Below are 26,403 nucleotides of genomic sequence, written 5' to 3'. Positions count from 1 at the left end.
AGTTTACACCATGAGCCGTGCCCCACCCCCTCCCCCCCTCCACACACAGTCTTAAAGGAGCTACTTACAACCGCAAACATGTCATAGTAGGCCAGTGACAGCTCCTTAACAAGAACACTGGCAGTTGCCTCTGCAAAGCGGAAAATTCCCTGGCGTGGACCCACACACACGCTCAGTTCCAATGACAACTTAATCCTGCCAGGACTGAGGTGTGCAGGGAACAAAAAAAAAAAAAAAAAAAAAAAAAATCGCCTGCTTCTAGAAACTTTTAGGTTTAAAAGAAATCATTAAAGGCATGACCCTCAGAACACCTCTCAGAAACGGGAGCCCACCCTTTGTTCAGCTGGCACCGAATTTAGTGGGGACAGAGTCACTTGCCCTCGGCTCCTCCTCTGCTGTGACAGGACGACTGTGCAATCTGCAAAGTTCACTGGGGTCCCCTGTATCAAGTCCAGAGAAGCTGACACTTGGCTGGGAAGGGTGTATACAGGAAGGGGCCAGGAGGGAAACCACTGAGTAGCCCACCACTGTGGTTTGCACGGCTGGCGCACGGGCTCAGAGCTGAGCAGATGCCACCTAAGCCTTTAAAGCATGCACTAATTGCGCTAATTTAGCTAACAGTCTCTGTCCCGTCCCCCACCCCAGTCAACCAGCATCCTCTGCTACTGCTGGAGAGATGCAAGCTGTTGGCTTCAGTGTTATTTTGTCAGCCATTAAACGATTCATCGGAGTCATTAATTGATTTATTACTGCTGCCTGCTCAGAGGGTTTAGCAAATAAAGAATGATGTAGGTCACAACTCAAAGGAAATTGGACCAAACACCACCACGAGAAGCTGGGCACTTAGAGAGTCTGCCACTGTCCACTCGGGCACCCCTCCACACACAGCTGTCGGAGGGGGGACAGCACAGCTGGCTCTCCTGCCTGAAATCCAGGTGCCAGGCTGCCTCCTGCTCAGGCGCTGGTGATGCCAAAGACGTAGAAGGCCGAGAACCTTGTCCAGAGGCCCCTGGCAGCTGGCTCCCAGAAGCCTGCCAGGCACGATCACCGGCAACTGGGAACAAGGGGGAGAGAATCCTACACTGGCCCCTAACCAGTGGGTGCTGGCTGGCAACAGCTGGGCCTTCGTCTCAGCCCTCCAGGGCACAGGGGAAGCCAGGGCTCTACTCCTCTGGAGGTGACATGCTCCAGCCACACTCCCTCCCTCCCTGCAGTGCCCGCAAGACTGAGGGAACAGCAACAGCTGACGGTAACAGGTGCCTCCCGATGCCTGGCCCTTCAGGATTATCTCTGACCCTCTCGACAGTTCTAGGAGGTAGGTGGCATTACGGTCCCTGTGCTGGAGGAGAAAACAAGTTCAGAGAGCTGACCTGCTGTACTTACACAGCAGGCCAGGGAGCAGTTCGAATCCTGGGATTCGAACCCAGGTCCACCTGACTTCAAAGTCCACCTTTCCTCCCCTCTACCACACTCTTTGGCTGATACAGCTCAACCTCAACAATGACCTCGACAAAAACTAGCTGGGTGAACAAGAGGCAGGGCAGCCCTGTCTCGGAGCCCCAGGTGTCTCATTTATAAACCGACAAAGTTAAGGTGGGTGAGTCCGGAGGACCCAAAGAGGAGAGGGAAACTGCAGGACTCAGGTCCTTCTACCGCCCCAGTGGTGCCGGCCCGTGAGATGCTGATGGCTCGGCCATGCTGGCAACAGAGGCCACATGGCCCAGCGCCCCCTTTCTGCTGTAGAACGGTCCTCCTGCTGGGAGCCAGCTGTCCCCTGGCTTCCCCTGCCGCCCCACCTGCCCCTCAAGCCCCGGCCTAAATGCAGCAGGCCCAGGAAGGCTTCCTAGGACCAGGCCAGGTATCCAGTGGTATGCGATGAACGTTGCTGCACTAGATCAGCCCAGAGAGAAGGAACTCTCATCCTGCCCTGCTCCCAATTCCTGGGGTCGTGAGCAAACATGAGGGAGCGGTGTTGAGGTGAGGAAACTAGAACGGTCATTTTACAGAAATGTTAACACTTCCAACAGGAGGGTTTATAGGGTCACCGGTTCACAGATTCTGTGTGTGTGTCTGTGTCCCTAAAGCAGGAAAGGTAACAGCTCTGATATCCTGTGTCCCCAAGGAACCAAACACAGCCAGTCTGGTTGACTCAAGCTCCGTGATTACAGGAATCAGCCCCTCAAAGCCACATCACACCCCCACCCTGCTCAGTGGCACTGCGGGGCAGAGCCCGCCCCAGCAAGCCTTCAGAGGCCCCCACGGGGGACTGTTTACTTTGCTTCAAGAGTGACACAGGGGGGCCGAAGAGGTAGATCAGGTGTATACCAAGAGCTGACCTGCTTCAGTCCCTGACACAGCCCCAGCCCCCACACCTAGGTCTGTGGCCTGCCGAGGACCAGGGAGTGTTATGGCGCAAGGCAGGGCGGCCTCTTCGGAGCTCCCCGACAAAGACATCTACAGATATTTCCTGAGTGTCTAGCAGGGGTACAAGACAGGGCTTTCTTGCTAGTATCGCCCCACCCAGAGCATCCGAGAACACGTATCCTTTGGGATCCTAGTGGGGAAACCTGCTAATGGGGTGGGGCCAGGAGCCTGGCCTGGAAGGACCAGTGATGACCTAACTGGTCAAAGGCTTCTGGGGGATAGGGAGAGTTTATCTACTGAGAACTCCGACCCAAATGTGGCTTCTGAAACAGACCCAGGATTTCCCATAGAGGTGGTCCGTCCCCTACTCCATATGGCATTGAAGCACAAAGGAAGGTCTTTATAGAGACATTCATCCAGGTCCAACAGATGAGACGCTTTTAGTCCCATGGAGAAAGAATAACCTATTATTACATGCACATATTTAGTACTCCAGCTAACAAAAGCCCTCCTTTCACCCATGTTTACTTGATGAACATGCCCAAGCATCCTCTACACAGGCCGGTCCACCCCTCTGGAACACTCCTCCGCGCTCTCTCCGTGGGTGATACCTCTTCGTCCTCTATGCGTTCTTCATCGCAGCACTTGTCACGTTGGACTGTTAATTCCTTATTCAAGGAGCCAGCTGTCTTCCCAGGGACAGGGGCAGGAAGGGTGTACATAGCACAGAGAAGGTGCTGGCTCAGTAAATATTTTTTGGATGAATAAAGTCCTTGCAGAAATCCTGCTTTTCAAGAATAGTCACCATGTCTACAAGTAAAATTCTAGGACTAGCTAACTCAGTCACGTACTTACCATTTGGCTACATCCATACAACTATTCTGTCCCCTCTAAACAACAACGTTAACAACACATACACCACCACCACCACCACACCCAGGCTAGTTTTAGGACACACTGTTCCCTCTGGCTGTAAAACCCAAGCTTTGGGTATTCAGAAAACCTGGGTGCTGGTGTTGCTTGGTCCTTGCTGGCAAACGACTTGGGCAGGCCACTTCTCATAGAGGTACTGGTCAGGTCAGTAAAATGGAATCGTCTTTATACCTCTCCCTCCCAAGACAGCTATGAATTAGCTAAAGCTAACATCTGGGCAAAGCACTGGTAGTTGTGGGGCAATGACAGAGAGCAGGGTTGCCTCAGGGAGCTAAATTCCCATCGCTGTTCCTACTTTGGAAGAAGTGGAGACTGGGCCCATTAGGCTGGGTGCAGTGAGTGGATTCGAGTAGTCTTAATGAGTTGCTAAGATCTGGCTGCTTCTATCAGCCCTCTCAGCCAAGCCGCCCTTGCACCTCCAAAGCAAAGCCTGTTGGTAATTCTCAGATAGGCTGGATGCCCTGGTCCTCCACCTCACTGAAGACAGATGTCTGCTCCACTGACCAAGAAGCCACTTTTTCCACAGGCTTCTTGACAGGGTTGAGAGAACCTGCCTTTGGGGCTTAGGGACAGCAAAGGTGGGAAGAGCCCCTCCTGGGCCTAGTCCAGAGACCAAGGAGGACAGCAAGGCAGAGATCCCAACCTGAGATGTCGTTCTCCGTGTCCCACAGACAGGAATCCTCTGCCAATCTGAGGATGCCCGTCGCAGCCGAACCCTCCAAACCACAGGTTTCTAAAAGACACGGTTCCTGCCATCAGAGACGAGCCACAGAGCAAGCCCTGAGCTCACTCAGGAGGAATGCGTCCTCCTCCTCCCTGATTCAGTCCCTCACTTAACATGAAATGAGAACTTGAGAAGGGCAGAGAGGAGAACGAGGGCAGACGCCAGGCTCTCCGAGCCCACAGGGACCTCTGGTTGTACCCCTGTTCTGCTCCCTCCCTGTGCTTACCATGCCCTGGGAATGGCTCCAGCCGCTTACCAACCAGATCTCAGGTCCTCCACTCCTAGGGACACTTTCTCTCCCAGACAAGCTCCCTATGACCTTCCATTTATCTACCTATAGGTAGAGTAGGTTCATGAGCTAGAACTCAATATTGGAAGATACCAGTTTCCACCTGCAACTGTCTCGCAAGGCATCCAATGGAACGTTCAATGACAATGAACTCCTAACCAAGGACTGCTGTGGTAAAGTACAGAGAGCAGTGGCATGAGGGCTCCAGCTCCCCAGCTCCCCGGCTAACTCAGAGCGGCAGGCACTTCCCCCTGCCTCAAGAAGCTCCCCCAATACAAGACAATACGTCTGCTGGGGTTGGCATGAGACTTACAGCAAATAAGGAGATAATAAAGGGCCATGATCTCATGTTAGTCTCCCTCTCTTCCCCCCACTCCAACCTCCCTCTTTTCTTGTGCCCAAGCTTCAGCCTCTCTGGCCCCCAGCCTTTGCACAGACCATCCCCTCCACCCAGAATGCCCACAACTCCCTGCCACCATGTCAGTCCCTCCACCTGCCCCTTGGGCCACCCTGGGCACTGGGCAGGATTTTTTCTGTCTTCCAAGCCCATGTGAAACTCTACCTGTGACTCTTCCAGTATCTTCTACATGGCCTTATCGTAAGGACAAAAGCTATCTCCCTTCAGGACTGTTGGTTCCAAAGAACAGAATCCACATATTTACTATGCCTAATAATCAATAACTATCGCATGACTGAGGACTATGAAAGAGCTTTTTGGACAAAGCTAGGCCTTGGCTCTTCTGGGTAATTTCTTTCTTATTTTTCTCCTTTATAAAGATGAAACTTTAAAGAACAGAACAAACTTTCATAAGCCCAAATATCAAAAAGGACAAAGAGGGGCCTTATCTTCCAGTGTTTCTCTGTTTTTCTCCTCAAGCAATCACTGCAGGAGAGAAACAAGGAAACCTTGAAAAAGGCTTGAATTTGAATCTTGGTTCTATCCTACCTTGAAACTCGTGAGTCACAGAGACATGGCAAAACTATCTTTGATGGATGACCAAGCACCCCTCTCTGCTGCAAACGTGTCTAAAGCTGTCTGTTTTTCTTCTATTTTGTCTAATTTCATTTAAGTCCCTGGCCTGGGTCTTCTCCACTGAAGATAGAAGTTTTTAATTAGATTTGGGTAATCCACAGGGCTTCAGAAACTTTGAATCTAGAACCTCAGAAGAGGAGGGGATCCTGCGGTCCCTCTGTTGTAGATGCGGCCTCCAGCTCACAGACCTGGGTCAAGGGCAGGAATCGGTCTGGGACCTGGGTCTCCCAAGACGGCTGTACCTTGGCAGTCTCATGTAGAAAAGTAGGATAATAAGCCTTGCTTCAGAGAGTCTGCGAAAGTGAAGTTTCTGCTGCCTCCCCTAGAACTCCACCTGGCCTGTATCTTTCAGCTACGCGGTAAGTAACTGTTGAATGGACACTCCTAAACCCTCCGCTCTGCCTTTTCTCCACTCTCCACGGAGGAAGGCCTCGCCCAGAGGGACCAGCCGGGCAGTCCTCACCTGTAGAGCCTCAGAGCGGTCCCAATCTCATCCCCTGACACTTGCCGGCCCATGTGTCCCAGGAAAGGGAACTGACACTTGCCAGCCTATGTGTCCCAGCAAAGGGAACAAGCCACCATTGGAGGTAGGCATGGGGAAGGCCAATCCTCCCAACAACCTGGAGATGCTAACCCCACTCTTGTGCTTCACACCTGACCCTTTTGCCAGTGAAGATCACGATGGTGAAGTGTCTTCACAAGGTCACAATTCTTCCTGGCTGGGTCCAGTCATCACAGACCTACACTCCCCACCAGAGCGCGCCCCAGTGGGAACCAGACAGAAGACCTCAGTCATGGCAAGAAAAGACACTAACCCTGCAACCAGCCCCTCAGGTTCTGGCACCTGCGTGAGGTGGGTCTCTTCGACCTTAACTTGACCATCTATACGATGAGAAGTTGCCACTGCCAGCCTGGCCTACCTCACGCAAAATGTGAAGCACAAATGAAGAAACAAACGCAAAACCTGGTGTGACCAGAAAGGCAACAGCACCCCTGCTCCCAGACAATCAAAGCGGTGGGAAGAAAGGAGGAAGCTACAGTAACAAAGGGCCTGTACTAGGAGTCAGGCACCGGCTCCGAGTCCCTTCCCCTCACCTATAAAAACAAAGGGGACAAATTCCACTCCTGGTCCCCAAACCTGGCTGCACATCAAAAGCCTCTGGGGGCTCTACAACCACCCAGCTGCCCACCCTCCCCCCAGGCAGCAGGCATCCAGCTTTCAGGAGCTCCTGGATCAGATGTTCCAGCGGATTCCTCCCGGGCTCTGCCTCTGCCCTGGCCAGGGTAAATAGACCCCAGGTCCAGCGATGACTAGACAGATGGGCAGGCCTCTTCTGCCCCTCACCCTCCCCAGCCAGGCTCCCAGGAGGCCTGCAGGAAGCTTCCGGATGCAGGTCGGGGCTTAGACAGCCGCCCAAACAGGTACAGGCCCAGATGTAATTGGCCTCTCGGTTAAGCTTTCTAATCTCATTAAAGCTGCCCACATCATGCAGACCACAGCTCTGCATTTAATAACAGAAGAGCACTGCCCTGCCCACGGTAAGCTGATTAGGTCTGGGGAGACCCGAGAGGACCACTCTGGACCAAGGCCCCTGGCCCGAGACGGACAGAGTGCAGAGTGCAGGACTCACAGCTGCCTCCCCTCCCATTCACGATGGGAAGAGGGGGCTGGTTTGGGGTCCAAGCAGCTATGCTCTGTACCTTTGGAAGAGAAGATCTGTCCTGCCACCCACCCTTTCCCCCCGCCCTTTGAGAGAAGGTACCCCAAGTCATTCCTTGACAAGTGTGTGAGGAGGGCTGAGACAGTAGCCAGCTCCTGGACATTGGCCCCGACAACGCCATGGTCAACGTGTACAAACATCCCTGTGCAAATATACGTCATCCACTTCTCGATCATCTCCTCTATCTAAATACACACCAAGAAAATAACTTGGCAGTATAAGAAATTCTGCCATGGCTCCAAAGTAGCAAAAACAAACTCTCCCTCCCTCTCTCCTTCTCTGCTCTGCTCAAGGTGCCACTCTGGGTCAAGGACAGGCATGGAGACACACACACTGGCAACAACCACCCAGAATATGCTGGGGGTTTAATCCCACTGAAAGCGGTTGATTATTAATATTTAATAGGGAAGATAACATTTTAGAAGGGAAGGGACTCTGTGCAGGTTCCAAGCCAGGCTAGAACAGATAGATACCCTGTCCAAGGGAGATGTTTGGGGACACGCCCAGCCAAGTACAAATACACACCCATCCCCACCCCCTTTGGGACTCGCTTTAAGACACTGGCATTTTCCACTCCACCTGCCAAGAATGAAGCCACCCTGCCCCGTGTGATCCTCAACCCCCTGGAAACAAAGGCGGCAGTCACGGGGGTGGGCTAGCGCACCTCAGGCATTGGTCCAGTGTCTCCCCCGCCCCCTGCCTTTTCACCAAAGGGGGAACAAAGGCCCACAGTAGGAGACAGACATGCCCAGAACCTGGCCAGGGTGCCTCTTATTCCACCACGCTTTCATTCTTTGGATAATCTGGATAGAGGTGGCTTTTTTTTTTTTTTAAATGCCCTCAGCAAATCTAAGCTGCTTACAATCACCCCTAAGCCCACCCTCTAGGGCACGAGGGCAGCAAATTATTAGGAAAACGTCTGAGGGTCAAGGGCGTGGGGGCAACCCTCCAATCATGCCAGCTCTCATGGGCCAGGCCGACTTCTCAGCTGCCATGCAATGCCCCAGTCCCATCCACCCCACTCTCCATCTAGACTCGGGTCCACGGGCCTGGAGCACTTGCTCTAGCCCTCCCCTCGTCCCTACTCCTCTCCCCAAACTGACCTAACCAGCCACTGACAAGCTCAGTGGCCTGGTGGCTACCGGCTGCACACCAGCTTGGCTGGGCAGGCCCTTCTCAGTTCCAGCTCCACCCACATTCGCTTCCAAGGGCTTACAGACTCTTCTTTTCCCTACAATGCTCTCTTCACACTTCCCTTTCAGTCACCAATTTCTACCCCTTTTTTCATTGTGGGATCCACGGAAAATGTCACTGCATCCAGGAAGCCCTCTGGGTAGAGCCCTCTCTTGGGACCCAGCAACGGGGTTGGGTCCCTTGCAGCATCGGAAGCATCTGCTTATGCCTATGTCCCTCTTTCCCACTAAACTGTGAGATCCCAGAAGGCAAACTCCCAGAAGACATCTGGCCCAGCTCAGCTAAGGGTCCAGCACACCAAAGGCATTTCCAGGCCCACACAATTTGCAAAAGAAGTTTCAAGTCTCAGAACCAATACCAGAGACATCATTCAATCCAATCCCAGTTGCTGTTATTGTTTTTGTTTTTAAATAAAAAAAAAAACAACAAAGGCCCAAGGAGGATGAGAGAGTGTTAGTATCACATAGCTCATTAGCAGCGCCAAACTGGTGGCTAGCCTGCGTCTTCACAGACTCCTCCAGATCAACCAAAAGCCTCACAGGAAGACCCAACTCAAGAGAGTGCTATTGGGACCGAACATCCAAGAAAGAGGGGCATTCGAAAGGTCTAGAAGCAGCCCCGGAGGCGCCGGCTTGGGGGCTCAGGAGACCAGCATAAGGAAATACACAGGCCAACCTGGAAACCCCAAGTGGGGACTATCGGCTAGAACTATCCTGAGCAGGTGCTCGACAAGGACAGAAGGAAGGACCAAGGACGGGACCTGGCACGTGGAGGCACTCAACAAACATTTGCTGTTGCACAATTAATGGCACAAACGACCAATTATAAACCAATGCAATGCACAGCATCACACAGGCCTGCACGGGGCTCCAGGATCTCAAAGAAAGGAAGGATTATTTTCTGCCAGAGGGTGGGGCAGTCTGGGACAGCTTCACAGAGCAGTGACATCTGATCAGACGCCATCTGTTATTTTTCTCTAATTGTTCCACATGTGTGAAATTTTGATTCTAAGCTAGAATGTGGCCTCTTAAGAGGCTGAGGCTGTGGCTGCTCTCCCTGCCTTCCCCAACCCTTCTCTCCAAAGCATCCATTCGACAGTGGGGCTCCTCGTAGACACTGAGGAATGCCAACAGGAGTGAAAGGCCACACCCTTCTATTCCAAAGAGGAGGTAAAAGTAATGCTGGCTTCCCACAAGTCTGCTTTACCTACAGAAGCTCCCTGAAGCCCATGAAGAAAGCCAGCAGTACCCAGGGGCACTCCCAACATCCCAAATGCCCTGTGTCTCTGGTGTGGCATTAAGAGATGGGCACTCAGAAAATAAATAAAATGTTAAAAAAAAAAAATTAAAAAAAAAGGGGCGCCTGGGTGGCTCAGTCGGTTAAGCGGCCGACTTCGGCTCAGGTCATGATCTCACGGTCCGTGAGTTCGAGCCCTGCGTCGGGCTCTGTGCTGACAGCTCAGAGCCTGGAGCCTGTTTCAGATTCTGTGTCTCCCTCTCTCTGACCCTCCCCCATCCATGCTCTGTCTCTCCCTGTCTCAAAAATAAATAAAATGTTAAAAAAAAAAAAAAATTTAAGAGATGGGCACTCAGGCTCTGTTGAACATGTCCTGGGTCCAATGGGTGGCACCGAGTCTCTTCCACACCTCACCTGCTTCCCCCTCTCAACAACCCTGCGAGATAGGAATCAATACCCTCACTTGACACACTGGGAAAACTGAGGCTTATAGACAGGTCATGGGGCCAGGTCAGTGGCAGGCTCACGTGGGTCTTTGAACACATCACACTGCCGGTAATATTACTTCGCTGCCAACAGTTTCCTGCAACAGAGGCATCACCAAGGCCATTTGGAAGGAATGGGTTAGTGCCGGTCCAGACCTCCCGCCTGCAAGAAACACCACCACCAGCACACCAACTTTGGTCTTCCAGCACCAATTAACCTACCGAAGGGGCACAACTGTACCACGTGGGGTCACTCACACAGACCACACCACAACCCGGTTTCTACAGCTGCACCCCATCTTCTCACTTTCCCGAGGCCTCGACACCCCACCCTACCCCCAGCCACATCCGAGTTTCCATAGAGGCCCAGAAGAATGCAAACTCCAATGATTCCCTTTCTTGTTTGGATAATGGCCACTTCACAATTCTCCCTCCCATACCAGGACCCTCGCTGCTCCTGTGAGCAGGCGTTCAGGCCAGGGAGAGAGAACAAACGGGAGGGGATGAAAAACACACACAACAGTAAGCTGCAACCCAAACAGAACTAATCCATTCAGAGCCCAAAGAGGCTGAGCAGATGGGAAGCCGGCATTCCCCCGCCCGCCACCACCCTGGGTTCCGGGGCCTTCACCACAGTGTTATAATTATAAAGGGTGACCCAGCCACATGCTCTCGGGGCCGCCCCTGCTCCCAGGCACCCGCGGGCACCGCCTTCATCTGGTTTGTGTTTAGAGCCCTTTCTGAGCCTCCCCCAAATCATATGTGCAAGGGCAAAGCACAAACGTGCCAGCCTTGGGACACGCTTCCAGGGGAAGGAGGAAGGTGCCGATTTCACCCAGTCCCCTCTCTGCACTCTGGGCGGGAGGGGCAAAACACCCTCAGAAGGGCTCCCACCCCCCTTCTTCCCAGCCCAGTGTCCCCCACTCTCCCTGAGCACCTACCCATGTGCACAACGACATCGTCCTTCGTGTGTTCCCTTCCACCCAGTAAACAAGAGGACAGAAACGACCGGTGTCGCTCACTGTAACACCCCCACTGCTTAACACAGGGCAAGGCTGTGCAAGACATATTCAAAGATTTGCCAAATGGGGGCACCTGGGTGGTTCGGTCGGTTAAACGTCCAACTTCGGCTCAGGTCATGATCTCACGGTTTGTGAGCTCAAGCCCCGCATTGGGCTCTGTGCTGACAGCACCCACGTCGGATTCCGTGTCTCCCTCTCTCCCTGCCCCTCCCCCACTCACGTTCTATCTCCGCCTCTCTCAAAAATAAAAATTTTTTTAAATTAAAAAAAAAATTTGCTGAATGAATGTAAATCACAACTCCAATTAATTCTACGGATATTTTTATTCCTTTATAGTTGTCCCTTTCTCTAAACCTGCAGCACTCTGAGGGCAGAAATCCTGTCTTGTTCATTACCTCCCCAATGACTGGCACTTCGGGGGGTGCTCAATAAATACATACTTGTTATGTTGGGGCACCTGGGTGGCTCAGTCGGCTAAGCTTCCAACTTTGGCTCAGGTCATGATCTCACAGTTTGTGAGTTCAAGCCTGGCATCGGGTTCTCTGCTGTCAGCGTGCAGCCTGCTTCGGATCCTCTGTCTCCCTCTCTCTCTCTGCCCCTTCCCCACTCATACACGCGTGCGCACACATTCTCTCTCTCTCTCAAAAAATAAATAAACATTAAAAAAATAAATATACAAATACTTCCTATGCAAAGGAATGACCATTCATCACTTTGAGAACATTGAAGACCCACCAATGGAGGGAGTTTAAATATCACTGGTGTCACCCTGCTCATTTGTAAAAGGAGAGGGGGTGCCTTGTTTGTGGCCAGTGTGCCAGATGCAGGACTCGAATCTGGGTCCTGAGGCCCCGCCTGCCATGGCAGGGGAGGACAAAAGGCACGGAGGATGTGCCTGCTGCTCTGAAGAAGCGGGTGATCTGGCGGGGCAGACAAGATAGACACGTGAAACAATTAGTGAACAAGATAACCGCCAGCCTGACGGTATTATACCCGGATATAATAAAGTACACGCTGTACGACACAATTAGAGACAAGAGTGAAGCACACGGCACTAATTACACAGGACAAAGAGTGAGCAAATGGGAGCCGCCGGGGCGCTGGAGTTGTCACAGAGGACTCTGGAGACCAAGGAACCCAAGGTGAGTTTGGGGTGGGGCGCCTCCGCCAGGAAGCCTCTCCAGATGACCACTCCCTCCTCAGTGCTCTTGCTAGCTCCTGCCCTGAGCCAGTCGATCCCTCTGTCACTCACGGCCCTTGTTCAAGCGGTCTGCTATCGATCACCTGGATGGTCAGCCTAGGGGGCAGGGGGCAGGTCCTGGCACCGAGCCAGCCCCTGGTCATCAGTCAACGTTCGTTATTTCAACATGCACCGTCACCAGTACTACGTGCTCGGGACTGACCTGAGCCTCTGCGAACATCAGCTCGTTCAAGCCTTCCAACAATGCGGTGAGGTAAGGGCGCATATGCTTCTGCAGATCATAAGCTCAGAGAGGGGAAGTCACCCTCCTGGGCCACAGTGCCAATAAATGGCAGAGTCAAGAGACAACCTAAAACAGGCCCACCGCTCGACAAATCTCATGCTCCTAATCGCCACGCCCACGCAGTCCAGCACAGAAACCCCAGCTCCAAGGGGGCTACTGAGTCCTTCGAGATGTGGGCAGTTCAAACTGAGATGTTAAAATACAGACCAGATCCCAAAGACTTGGTATGAAGAGTATGTAAAATAACTCGTCCATCATTTCTACACTGATTACATCTGAAAAGGATAGTGTTTGGGGCATATTCATTTACGAGGAAATAGAATAGACTAATGAAATGAATTTCATCCATTTCACTTTTTTTATGCGACTGTGTGAGACCGTAGGAGGACAGGTGTGTCTAACATTCTGTCTGCAGAGGCCAGCACTGCCTCCGTGACGTATGTGAATGAACGATGAGCAGGACGCGGACAAGAGGATGGGAGAACGGCCTAGGCGACATTTCAGGTGAGAACAAGCATGGGGCCAGGGAGTAGGGGGTGCAGTAGCCCTGAGCCCTGCAGACAGGATGGATAGGGTGAGGTCTGCCTAGAACCAGGGGAGGGCTTGGTCAGGTACACTGGCCCCAAATGACAGAAGACATGGGGAGCAGGCCAGGACTCTGACCTGGGGGTTCTGGTAAAAACAGGTGGCCAAGCTATTTACCATGCAGAGAAGAGAGTGGGTACAGTGACTAAGTGGGACTAGTGGCCTAGAACGAGTCACCTACCCAGGTGCCTTGCAGAACACAGCAGCCAAGTCCTCAATTTCCTGCATTACAGAGCACTGGGATGGGTCCCCGACCTGCCCCACCCTGGGGCCAGGAAACACTCGTGCCAACTTGGCACCCAGTGAACTGTGGGCACAGGGTTAGTCTCACATGGGGGCACTGAGGAGGCCTTTCAGGGGATGAGAAGCTGCTCGGGGAAGTAAGGCTGAATGGGGGTTTGGGAAGTAGGGGCAGGCAAAGGACATAGCAGGTGGAATGCTGGAAGAACAGGTCATTCTAGGAAGAAGGTCCGGTGCGTGCAAAAGCCGTACGCACAGGGGGCAGCCAGAGGCAGAAGCAGAAGAGCAGAATCTAGAGGGGGCGCTGGAGCTAGATCCCAGGATCTTCTGCTGATAAGGAATATCAGCAGATACTCTTAGCTCTCTTCTGCTGAGATGAGCCATGGTGCGCCTTGGCAGGTGCTGAGAAGGCGATCCCAGAAAAACCTGGTAACACCCCCCACTGCCACCACCATCACCACCGAGGGGCGAGGATGCACGGGACCAATGCCTCCCTTACTGGAGCACTGTCGCTCCAACACACGCGGCTGACATTTACCATGATGGGAGGAAAGCCAGGCAGAGACCAGCACAGAGTGCATCCGGAGGGAGTGTCTCTCTGCCTCTCAAAAATAAAATAAATGTAAAAAAAAAAAAATAATTAATAAATAAATAAATAAAGGGTGACGATTCCAATGCCTACAAACGTTAAATAACAAACGTATTTCCATCTCTGTTAATGCCCCCCCTCTCCTTCCCGATCCCTCTGGGGGATCTCATGAAGAGTATGGCTAGGGGTAACAAATCCTAGCTCGGACATCTGTACGCTGAGAGCTTCCAGGCCACTTGTTAACTGGGTAAGAGGGGAACCACTGTCTTATTCCCCAGGGTCCTTGTGAGAAACCAAGAGATTCAATAGATGTGAATTACCCAGCACAGACCCAGGCCCTTCCCTTCCCTTCCCACTGTCACCGGTCCCCAAATACCCTCATTCTGTGGTCCATGAGTACACAGTACCTGCCTAGCACAGTGGGCAGCACATGATAGGGGTTCAATAAATAGTACATTTTCTATTATCAGATGTCACAGCTGAGGAACAGCAAATTAGATCCAGTTAGGAGAGCAGAAAGTTACCTCAGCAAGCAATCACAGGGCCAGGGAACGTTTTTAAAAATGGAAGAAAGCTTCAAGCTGGAGGTCACTGCCTTCCTTTGCCAGGCTCGGTAATTCAGAGCCATGGCAAAGCCCCAAGATACTCAAGTCTGGATTTTTTTTTTTTTTTAAATGTTTATTTTTGAGAGAGAGCAAGAGAGACAGAGCATGAGTGGGGAAGGAACAGAGAGAGAGGGAGACCCAGAATTTGAAGCAGGCTCCAGGCTCTGGGCTATAAGCACAGAGTCTGACACGGGGCTCGAACTCACAAACCGTGAGATCACGACCTGAGCTGAAGTCAGACACTTAACCGACCGAGCCACCCAGGCACCCCAGTCTGGATCTTCTTGTGAACGATGCACCATAAACAGAAGGAAGCTCTCAGCTGGGCATGGGGCTGGAACAGTCACTACTATTTGCCTCTCTCTCTGGCAGACTTTTCTGCCCTCTCCCAGTTTTGTCCCCAGCCTGGGCACCCTGACCTGCTAGCTATTCCTCCACCTCTCCCCCTCTTCCACCAAGATACACTCCCACTCGTCGTCGTTTGTGCAAAATCTTCGAGGCCCCAGGGCCTCCTTCCTCAGTAGCCCTTCCCAGAACCCCCCTACTTGACCGGGTACCCCCTACCCCCACCCCTGCTCCCACTCTGTCCCCAACTCCTGGCACCCTTCTATCCAGGCTGGCAGCTCCTGGGCTTCTTTCTTACTCCTCCTCCTAGACTAGAAGCACTCCCAGGACGGAACCCGCACAGAATCCGCGGGGCCTTCAGAGTGGAGATCACACGCTTGCCAGGGGAAAGAGTGGGAGGGCTACGATAATGCACACCTTGGGGCGATAAGCCTCAGGCCGGTGTCAGCCATGTGTCACAGAGCGCATCCACCGGAGGACAGGGGAAATGCTACAAGTCCAAACAGGCGTAGAGTTTCAGGCCAGGACACCAGGCGCATTATCAGCAAACATCAAGTTATCCGAAACCAGGCCACGTCACAGAGGTAAACAGGCACGGCCACAGCACAGCCTCACCAGACGCCACGTCCGCCCCTTACCTGGCTTATCCCTGGGAAGAATGGGAAAGGTGGTGGCTGGGTGGAGGGGGACCAGCACCCTGACATCTGACATGTCTTAGGAGCCGTTCCGGGTAACGTCACTATAAAGATGATAATAACGGTACGTGTTTATCTGGTGTGGAGTACTCACTCCGCTCACTTCCCTTTATCCACCTTCACGCCAACCTCAAGACGTAAATACTTTATCAGATCCATTCCACAGAGCAGGCAACTGAGGATTAGATTACTGAGGCCACACAGTTGTAGCTGGCAGAGTTGGCACCTGCCTGACAGCGGGCTCCTTCAATGACCACGGCAGCCTTTCCCACGGGGGCCCAGCGCCATTACTTACCTTGACGCTCACTCAACCTTGAGATTCTAATGGTGAAACAACAGGGTTCCAGCTCTTCCCCCAGGCGCCCCTCGAACACCACCTTCTTTACCAATCTTATTATTTTTTTAAGTGTATTTATTTTTCAGAGAGAGAGAGAGAGAGAGAGAACAGGAGGAGGAGGGGCAGAGGGGGGCAGAGAGGACAGAGGATCTGAAGCGGGCTGTGTGCTGACACAGCAGGGCGTCTGGTGCGGGGCTCGAACTCACGAACCGCGAGATCATGACCTAAGCCGAAGTTGAACACTTGTCCACCTGAGCCGCCCAGGCGCCCCGATCTTTATACCCACCCCACATTTCCCCCGGCCCCGGAGAACCACCCTGTTCTCTCTCTTCTATGCCCAGCTTACCCTGGCCCGGGCCCTGCACAGAACTACACAGTGTCCTGTGTTCAACGCTTTGTCTGACTTCACTTGATGGTGGGTTCCCAGACGGCAAAGATCCCATCTTATCTTTGAATCCCTGGCACTGTAGAATAAATTAATGTTTTAAAGCATACCTCCCCCCTCAAACAAATAACTCCTAAGCCTCTCAACAGAGCAGTATGGAAATAACCAAGAAGATTAGGATAGGGCACCAATCCAGAGGGGCAGGGATTCATTCCTAGGCCAGTTCTGAAAATGAAGAGTACCTAACTAAAAGGTAATCTCTGCCACTGTCTTATACAGGAACAATCTCACCGACTTGGAATAATTAGGGATAGAAGATGAAAAGCTGGTGTGACCTACCACTGTAAAAAGTTATAATGCACTTGAATGAGGCATACACAGAATATGGCTTTAGCGACTGAGCAGGGCCCATTTGTCAAAGGCGCAACCAGAGCGTGTAAGCAAACAGAGCACGCTGATTTTGAGCAGTGTAGATTATCGAGTGGGTTTTGTAATCTTCCTGCATTTTAGGACACCACTCGTTTGCTTGGCAAACCTGTCTTCCCGTCTTGGCCTGAAGGAGTGAGGCATGAGCTCTGCCTTGAGGGTGGTTATAAAATTTCTATCAGACCCCATCAAACTGAGCTACCTCCAAACAATGCATAATTTTCCAAGTAGCCTAACGAGAGCCGAAGTTTCTACAACAAGCCAGATCAAGTCAACCCAGACTTGAGCTCTAGCCACGATACAGGAAGCGGATAATGAAGGGAGGCATCAGCATCCCTCCTCCGCAGAGCAAGAGAAGGGAAACAAAGCTGGGTCTCAAAACAGTCAGCCTTGCATCCGACTGATATTTAGGGAAACGTCCCTATTAGGAGTTGAGGCTGACGGCACGGTGAGACACAATTTGTCCCTGACACATGTATTCAATGGGCCGAGAAAACACCAGGCGGTCAGAAAGTTGGCTTCTCAACCACTCCTGACACCACCCGGTAAAACTCAAAGGCGCTGGAGTGGTCCCGAAAATCCCTAACTCCCCGATTGCCCTGTACTCAGAAATAACCAAAAGCCTTTGTCGCTGCCAAAAAAAAAAAAAAAAAAGGGGCGGGGGAAGAAAACCCCAGGAACACAACCAAATCCATGTCCAACTCCTTTGCCCCTTAGAACAAAACCCACTGCAAGCATACACAAAGCAGGAGAAGGCTGGACAAAGGATAGGCCAGGTCACACTCGACAAGGCGCTTTCTTGTCGTTTCCAAAACAGAACTGTCCTCTATTAAAACACTCTTGTTGCTCGGATGTTGATTGGGGGGGGTGGGGGGGGGCCGCCACAAATCTCAAAACAAAAGACAGGCCGTGCCGGGGACAGGAGGCCTGGAGCCGGCTCCTTCTCCCCTGCACACTTCCCAAGTGTTTGAATGCCCGCAGATCTCCGGCCCGGAGATGGCAGCTGTCTGTTATTATCCCGGCAACTCCAAGGGCCCCAGCACCAGGGAGCGTGTCCCGAGCAGGTGAACGCCATCTGCCTGGCTCTGACAAGATGCCCGTCTTCGTGCCTGCTGCTGCCAGCAGGCCGTGTAGACCTCAGGGAGGCACAGCCAGGCTCCCACCCTCTCAGAAATGGTTCTTCAATGCTCAGCCAGGCTTTCTTCTCTCTCCCCAGGGGCTGCAGGCTCAGTCACTACCTGGCATTTATCACAGAAGGGGAGCTCTTTTGAAAAACACTTGGTCACCTTTCACAGAAATTTCTAAAGGCATTGAGAGTATGTTTAGGCAGGACTGGGGAGGGGGGGGCGGGTTGCACAGAGTTGGGTATACATAGGAAAACAGAGCCCACCGACATACCTCCCAGGGGTTAATTTTCAGAAAGGTCTTTAATTGATCTACTAAGAGAAAAAAGTTTTCTACCTGCCTTTTAAAAAGCACTCCCCGCATTAGCTGAAACATTCCCAACACCTCAGCCCATTTCCTCCTGCCCCCACCCTGGCTGTTTTAATTGGGGTAAGTGGTTCCCTGATGCAATCTGCAAAGTACTAGTCCGAGACCATGGGGAGAGCAAGAGCTAAGTGGAAAAGCAGGGCTGGGGTGGACAGAAGCCCGGGATGGGCATGGGGAGGCCAAGCGTTCCCACTCCACCTCTTCTGCTCCTGGGAAGAGAAGAGTTCCCCTGTAAAGTCTTTTCACTGGCTGGTCTGCCAACAACTGAAAAGCCTGCACCAGGTGTGCACAGGACAACAACCCCACTGGCACAGGACAAAGCGAACGGAAGGTGACGGCGAGCCTGCGTGCCTGGGAGTCTGGGTCCAGGCGGGGCCCGATCTAGTGCTCTCTGCACCAGGAGCTAACGGCCCTGGAAGGAACACAGGTCCCCACCCTCATCTCTCCGGAGACTTGAGCAAGAAGGACTCTGCAGTTTGAGGTCTTTAAAGCCACACACGCTTCACTGACACCAACCAGCGACAGACTTCCTCGTCTTAGATAGGAAAGTGAGGTGGGGACAGGGAGAGAACAGGCCACCCCAGAAGGGGGCAGCAGAGTTACGGTCTGGCCTTGGGCAGCCTGGGCTCCAGGTAGAAACCCACCAACGGCTTGGGAGTGAGGAGGATGGTCCTCACAGGCTGAAAACACCCACGGGAAGGGCTGAGCCACAAGCACTCTGTGCTTTGGAACAAAAGCCAGAAGACAGAGAGGCAGTGTGGACAACCTGGACGTCAAAGCTGGTTCCAACCCCTACCAGATCACAAGGCCCTGCGGGGCTTCTGGGGCGAAGAGAAGACAAGCAACCCCACTAACTCAAGAGACTGCTTGCAGGGCTCACAGAGGGCAGTGGAGGTGCAGGGCTTGGAGAACTACAAAGGACCACACCAGCAAGGCCTCCAAATCAAGTCGGCCTCATCTGGAGCAAATAAGCAAGGACACGCACCCCCCAAAGGGTGGCCCTGTGACCATGGCCATCGCCGCTGTCATGCAGGGAGGGAGCTGCAAGCCAGCAGGTTCAGGAAAACAGCCCAACTACACTGAGCAAGCAGCCTTCTGTCCCCACCGTCCCCCTCCACCTCAAGCCCTGTGTGTAGCAGAGGATCTGATTTCTAAGGTCTTCAGCTAGAGAACCAGCCAAATTATTATCACCATTCAAAAGCAAGAAGGCAGCACATAGAAAAAGTCCTTGAATTATTCCACCCCAAATGAGCTCTGTGTTGTGTCCCCAGGTCCATGGTGCTGAGGTCCCAATGGCACACCTGCCCAGCGCAGCATACAGCTAGTGGACGCTCTCCTACACAGCCGTTTCAGACTACACCCAACTGCCTCTCCCTAGCATTCACCGGTCTATTTGCCCTTCTCTCATTCTTGTGCAACAAAGCAGCAGCCCGCAGGAAAAGGGCTCCAGCCCACAGCACCAACTCTGAGCTTTGTAGTATTTCAAAGGAAAGGGATTGTTTGGGGCAAGTGGTCAAAGAGAGCTTCCTTTCACAAGGAGGGTGTAGCTCACGACGAGCCTTGAAGAACAGGCAGCATTTCACAGAGGACCAGAGAATATGCTCCCGTTTACTCCTTTACAGCCTCCACTCTGGGTTCAAAGCAAAGCCATGACCTGTTCAGTGCCTTTAAGGCTGTCCCATCTTGTCACAGCTCCTGAGCCCAGTGGGCAGACCAGACCAACCCTCATGCCAGGAGCTGCCAAGGCTCAAGATCCACTGCCCCCACTTGGGAGGCAGAGACCACAGGACAGCGCCCAAGAAGCCCCTGGGTGTCTCTTCCCCACCAAGTTCTCCCTGCAGATGGGGGGATTGATCCAGCTTCCTGGAAATGTCTCCTCCACTTTGAATCCACTTCAGAAAGGCAGGCCCGGGTGGAGGCTGGGGAGGAGCTGGGATGGGAACATCCTGTCTGCATCAGGGCAGGGGGGTGGGGCTCAAAGGCTGCCCACGTGTGCTTCAGGGTTGTCCCCCCCCCCCCAGCAGGAAGTGTTCATTCGACTGACAAACAAGCATCTGGGGGTCGTGGTAGGGTTAGGGCGGTGAAGCCAACCTCTGATTTGTAGAAGTGAATAATCCAAGACAATGGGTGTGTGACAGCGGAGAAATCAGCTCCAGATGCAGGCCAGAGCCAGCTGCCTGGGGACCAATCGGGTAATCAATCCTGTTGATATGTTTATTCTCAAAAGGAGGACCTGGGGGAGGGGGCTAAGGCCACTGCCACAGCAGACAATGGAAGGCAGCTGGGAGCCAGTCCTGTGATCCACCCCTCCCCGGCACAATCTGGGGGTTCTGTGTTCTCTTCTGCTTCAGGGCTTTCCTGCTCCCCAACCAGGAGCTTGAGGGGAAGGGGAGATGACCATACCAAAGCCAACTGTGTGCCTGTGTTTTCTGAAACCAATAGCCGAGTCCGCTGGGATCAGTGCCCAGGGTCTCACACGAAAGTGCTGGAGAGTGGAGTACCTTCCCTGCCGGATGGCTGAAGGCCGTCCATCACCTCCGTGCAGAGGTCCTAGGCTGATGCTACTTAGGGTCAAGATGGCCAAGCTTTCCCCAAAACAAGCTTTCCCACACCTCAGGGCAGCTAATAAACAGGAACCCTGGGATTTTCACTTTGCCGACCTAGAAGGTATCAGGGTGGTTGAGATGAGAATGGGGGCCTGGCAGGGCCTAGCCAAGAGTTGGGACCAGCACCAGACTTCCCTTCCTATCCAAGGCTCTTGCGATGCGCCCAAATGGCACTGGCCCCCAACATGTAACCCTAGACCCAGTTCCCAAAGGGAGACAGAATTACTTGGTTCTCTGCCTGGGGCGGGGGGAGGCGGCGGGGTGTGACCACACAGTGACAAACCACACCAACCAACCAAGCCTGTGGGACACACCCCAAAAAGCAGATTTGAAGCATGCAGGCACAAACTCCGTGGAGAAGCAGAAAGAATAAAGAACCCGCCCCACCCCCACCCCCGCTACTTCACAGAGCTCTCAGGCCCACAAGAAGACGGGCATGAGAACCCTTCTATATGACACAATGTGACCGGGAGCTATGGCATCTAAGTTGTGCCCAGACATGGCTTGTGCAGTCTCACCAACGTTGGCGGGGCAACAGTGACTCCCTGCCTGGCACATACGGGAAGCCCTCACGAAGCAAAACTGATTTGTTACATACTGTTAAATGGATGGAAAGTTGGGCCTGACACCTCTGATACTGCTTCCCAGGACAAATATGCTACAGCCTTAAATATTTCCTTAGACTCTTCTTAGAAAGGACCTGAGAGGGTGCTGGAGGAAAAGTGTGCGGAGTGAGCAGACTAGTTAGGCAGTAAGCACCTGGTCACTGACTGCACCCAACAGGGACTGGGGTGCTGGCTTCCAATGTCCCTTCCCAGCATGGAAATTCCATGAAGTCAAAAGCCACCTGGGTATGAATACTGGACAAGGAGGGAATACTTGTTGATTTGCTCAGCCTTCTTTACTGGTAAGGGGAGCCCCTGACGAACAGGGAAGGGAGAAGGGACTTGAAAATCTAAGAACAAAAGAACGGCAGAGCTTGTCACTCTGGCCCTGATCATCCATGGCACCCTCTCCAGCCATCTGTCACATCATATAGAAATTCCCTGTGTGTGATTCTGTCTGCCTGGAAAGACTGCTGGCTCCTATCCATCTCCCTATCCCCACTGAGCGTGGTGCCCAGGAGGCCCCTTAAACATTGTCGAACAAAATGATGAGCCAGGGCACCACCAAGAGCCTGCTCCTAAGCAGGGAGCGCTGGCCACGCCCATTCCTCAAGGCTAAGGCTCCCTAAGCCTGCAACTTCCTCTCCCCTTAACGTGGACAGCACATGTGGCTCATACAGCACGAGATCACACCTGGTCTACCTTTGTTCCCACCAGCCGCCCTCTCCTCTCTCTTGGGCAGCTGTGAGTCCCTGGCAGTCTGGGAACAGAGAGGACTCACCACACTCCACTTGCACTATAAGAAGCACACAGCAGTCGGACGTGGTGGTTGGTACAAAAAGTAGGAAAGTCAGGGTTATAACATTTTTCATCTAGAGCGGAAAAAAAAAAGAGCTTCCTTAAAAAACGTGTTTTATAATCCCCAGTGCAAGCAAAAATGCAGTTAGAATACCCATTTATCTATTCTAGCTTCAGTATAAATCAAGACAATCCTTTTGAAAATAATTTGGCAAAAAGACTCAAGGATCTTGAAAGGAGAGGCCCATACTTTCTGACCCAGTAATTTCACTTCTGGGAATTTATTCCAAGGAAATCATCCAAAATGAAATGCTAAGATGTTCACTGCAGTGTTATGTACAATGGTGGGGAGGAAGGGGGAGGACAGGAAGGAATATCCAGTAAGAGAGGAAGAGTTAAATAAAACCGATGCAGCCATTAAAGGATAATTAGGAATAATTAGAAACAGGCTTATCAAAAGGAAAAGCAGACCACAAACCCATGTACAGACCCGGACAGCATTCTGTCCAAGTCTAGAAGTTGTGATAAGATAACGGTAGCGTGAATGTTTTCCTTTCACTTTCCAACCCGTCCCTAAAGTTGACTCTGAAGACAGGGCACCCTACTCAAGGCGCAGGAAGAGCCATGCATCCTCCAACCCATCCACCTCATGCCCAGGCCTGGGACTTTAGCAAGGGGACAGGACGTGGCAGGAAGACTCTGAACCATGGCAGCCGAACCTGGTTGCAAGCTCTGTTAACACGACACCTCTGAGAATGACATTTAACCAAAAGGAACCTTCTGGGAATATTCAAATACCCTCAAAAAATGAAAAAATAAAAAATAAAAAAACCAAAGCAGGCAGGCAGGCTTTACATACAGCGTGCGTGCGCATAGAGAGAGCCACAGTTCTCAATATACACCGCTCCATTCCCCAACAGCCGCGGTGGCCAACTTTCTGCCCCAATCAGCCATCTGGGGCTCAAAGGGAAGGTGTCAGATTGATCACCAGGGTTGGATTAATTTTTTTTTTTCCTTTCTTAAATCCCCTTAACTGAGAAAGCAGCTTGAGCCAATTCTGCTTTTCTCACAGACACCAAAACACCAAGCTGTAGTTACACCAGTTCATCTTCACACCCCCAGCGCTTGGGGGAGGGGAGGATCAAGCTTTCCAAGCAGCTCTCTGCCTTCTCCCCTCCCTCCCCTCCCGGTGGGGAAGCTGGAAGCTCAGGCTTAAAGGAACAGGATGCTGGGAAAGGGCCACATCCCCAGCCTCCTCCCCACCCCCTCCAGGGTCCCTTTCAGAGGAAGGAGGTGGCACTGCCTCCCAGGGGCCTCTCGGACCCCCAGCTCAAGTCAGGGATCTTCCCCTCCTCTGCTCTGCAGCTGCAAAGATCTTCTAGACTAGAACACTGCTTGCACCAGCCTGACCTCCACCACTTAGCATAGCCTTAAAACTTATTTAGAGAGTGACAGGAGGGAGAAGGCTGATGTGTGTCCCAGGATATACCAGGCACCTTCTTTCCGTGATCTCCCCTCAGCAACCTGACCAGGGGGTACTCCCGTTTTATAAATGAGCAAACTGAATCTTGGAGATGCTGCAAGTCTGTGGCCGAACCCTTCTTGTTCTGGGCTTTCTGCACCACACTGGCTGTTGAGGACCACAAGGGAACCAACCACTACTGAGCACTGAGTATGTGCCTGATGCTCCCACATATATTCTCTCTAATCCTTAAAACAACCTGGAGAAAAGGAACTATATTCTCACCCCCAGGCTCCAGATGAGAAAAGTGAGGTTCAGAGGGGAGCTGACTTTCTTCTCACCTACGTGATGAGTTGGACTTGAGCCCAGGTCACAGAACTAAGGCCCCTGTCTCCCCTCCCGCCCCCACGGCAACCGTTCAACAGTCCAAAGTTCCTCCAGGAACCAGACTGTAAACCATCTGTGTGGCTACAGGTCTACGCGTAGCAGTGTGTAGGTACTCAGGACCTGTGCTTTTGCTGGCGACAAGGAAGGCATAAACCGGGGTAACGGAAAGTCCTGAGGATTTATGTCTAATGGAGGAAATTTCCAAACACACAAGAAACCGTAGCAGCATGGAACAGGGGTTCTCCTGGGAGGAGTGTGCTGCCTCACAGTTCAGCAGCTTCTTGCTGGACCTCATAACCCACTGAACCCACCTTTAGCCCAACAATTAGGAAGATCCTTAATAGCCCCCACTCCCAGTGCAAACCCCTCTGTTACCTACTGCTTTACCACCCAGACCCTCTCTGAATCTGTTAATGATCAACCCTCCGGGCAGGCGCCAGCCTTCCGAAGGGACAATGACCACCCCCAGGAAAAATGGCCAAAAGCAGGTCCTGGATCAATTGATTAGGTTGTAAACAAGGGTTGTGAAGAAAAAAAAAAAAAAAAAAGGGCAGCCAAGACATGGTGTTTCCGGTACTTTTATTGTCCTTTGGTTGGCCCCTTCTCTTTCAAGGAGGCAGGTAGTACAGGAAAAGCCTAAGGAATGAGCCAACCACAAAGACTAGTGCTCAGGAGACTGGTTTCAAACCCACTGTCTGGACACACTTTTCACAATTTCTCAGGTTTTGACAGGAGAGAGGGGGGCTCTCTCAGCTCACAGACCCCCACCCCCCCCCACCCGAAATACAACAACCAGAGGCTGCCTGCTGCCCTTCCCACCGTCACAGACACTTAGGTACCTGCTTCACACCAGGCAAAGCGGAGGTGAATCAGATGTGGCCCTGGCCTCCAGAGGCTTCCAGTCCAGTGGGAGAGACATTCACCACAATCACTAGTGACTTCCGGGGGGCTGGGGGCGGGGGGGTGGGGAATAGCAGCAAATAAAAATTACGTAGAAGGAAAGCCAATTTCTAAGATGAGAAATGCTGGCTCTGGGCTCTGGCCCCCATTCTCAAAAAAAGAAAAAGAAAAAAGGACCAAGGAGAGGAGAGGCCTGGCTTCAAAGCCACCGAAGACACCCAGTTACTGGGCAGGCAGGATCCTGAGCATCACCCAGGTGCTAAGAACCTGGGGCAGAGCCACAGAGACAGGCCCTAACTTCAAGGAAACTAGGCGGAATCACACAGAACTTCAATCCACAGAGCAGAGCTCTAGAGGCTGTCTCAGCCCAGCAACTAGTACATGCCTGGCAAAGGGAGACATGCAACCAAAGAATCCGTGGATGAATGAAGAATGGCAGAGGCTTGAGAAGGCAGAAAAGATGTGCTGGGAAAAGAACCCAGAGCCCAGTCATAAAGGGAAACCTGCCCTCCGAGCAAGCAAAGGAGGGTCGGGCACCCTGGGTGGAAGACGCTGCATGTGCAAAGGCACAATGATGCAAGGGAACAGGGCATATCCAGGGAACTCTGAGAAGCCCCTCTGCTCATGCTTAAGGGAAAGGGGGTGCCATGCGCAAAGGCGCTAAGCCCACAGGGCCTTGGGCCCAGCTGGGGAGCATGAGCTGCATCCTGAAGCCGAGGAGAGAGCAGGGATGTCCAGGCACCGGTGCAGGAGGGCCAACTCACATTTCAGAACAAGAACTCCAGCAGCAGTTTTGATTCACATCCCAGTGCCTCCAGTTTCCAGGTGAAGAAACTGAGGACTTAAGTAGGTTCCACACTTGCCTGAGGTCCAGTGGCTGCATGATGTCCATCCCTGGCTTCTAACCCACGGCCCCTTTCATCACACCCTGCTCCTGTCCTGAGAGCTCTCATTCCATTACCTAAATACTCCCCAGATGCGGCGGAGGCTCTTCTGAATGGATCTGCACAAACAATGGTGCAGCTCTGGGGCCTGGGAGGCCCTTCACCTGCCTGAGCCCCAGCTTCTTCCTCCTGTGAAAGATGGGGGAATGGATGCTAAACCCAGACAGCTGCTGTGCAAATCAAATGAAGATGTGTATAACTTTGGCGCACTGACCCGCGGCCCGTAAGCCCTCCAAGGATGTCAGACTAGTTATTATTCACTCATTCAAACATACTGGAGTGTCTACAATGTGCCACTCTGCTTAGAAAAAGCAGAATGAAGGAGAAGGAGCTGAAGACCACCACAACAAAAATGGACAGAGTGTTTCCCACAGTGGACCGTGACTGGGTCTGAGGCCTTTGGCCTACAAAGGGAAGGGGTTGGGTAAGCAAGGAAGAGATTAAAGCCATGATGTTTTATGCAGTGTTCAGCTGCTTGGAGATAAAACCAGAAAGCCGGTCGGGAAAGGGGTTGGGAA

General features: G+C 52.4%; 1 protein-coding gene and 1 long non-coding RNA gene across 11 annotated transcripts in view; one reads left to right on the top strand and one right to left on the bottom strand.

Moving 5' to 3' along the window:
- The window catches only part of SSBP3 (single stranded DNA binding protein 3), a 163,299-nt gene that overhangs the window by 55,861 nt on the left and 81,035 nt on the right, over positions 1-26,403 (bottom strand). The window lies entirely within an intron of this gene.
- On the top strand, positions 12,575-13,947 carry LOC128774946 (uncharacterized). The gene is made up of 2 exons (XR_008419503.1): positions 12,575-12,989; positions 13,710-13,947. It is a non-coding gene; the product is annotated as an uncharacterized LOC128774946 (long non-coding RNA).

Source organism: Panthera pardus, unplaced genomic scaffold, assembly GCF_024362965.1.
Source record: "Panthera pardus isolate Hobbes unplaced genomic scaffold, ASM2436296v1 HiC_scaffold_11, whole genome shotgun sequence".
Classification (NCBI taxonomy): domain Eukaryota; kingdom Metazoa; phylum Chordata; class Mammalia; order Carnivora; family Felidae; genus Panthera; species Panthera pardus.
This window is presented reverse-complemented; position numbering and strand designations above follow the sequence as displayed.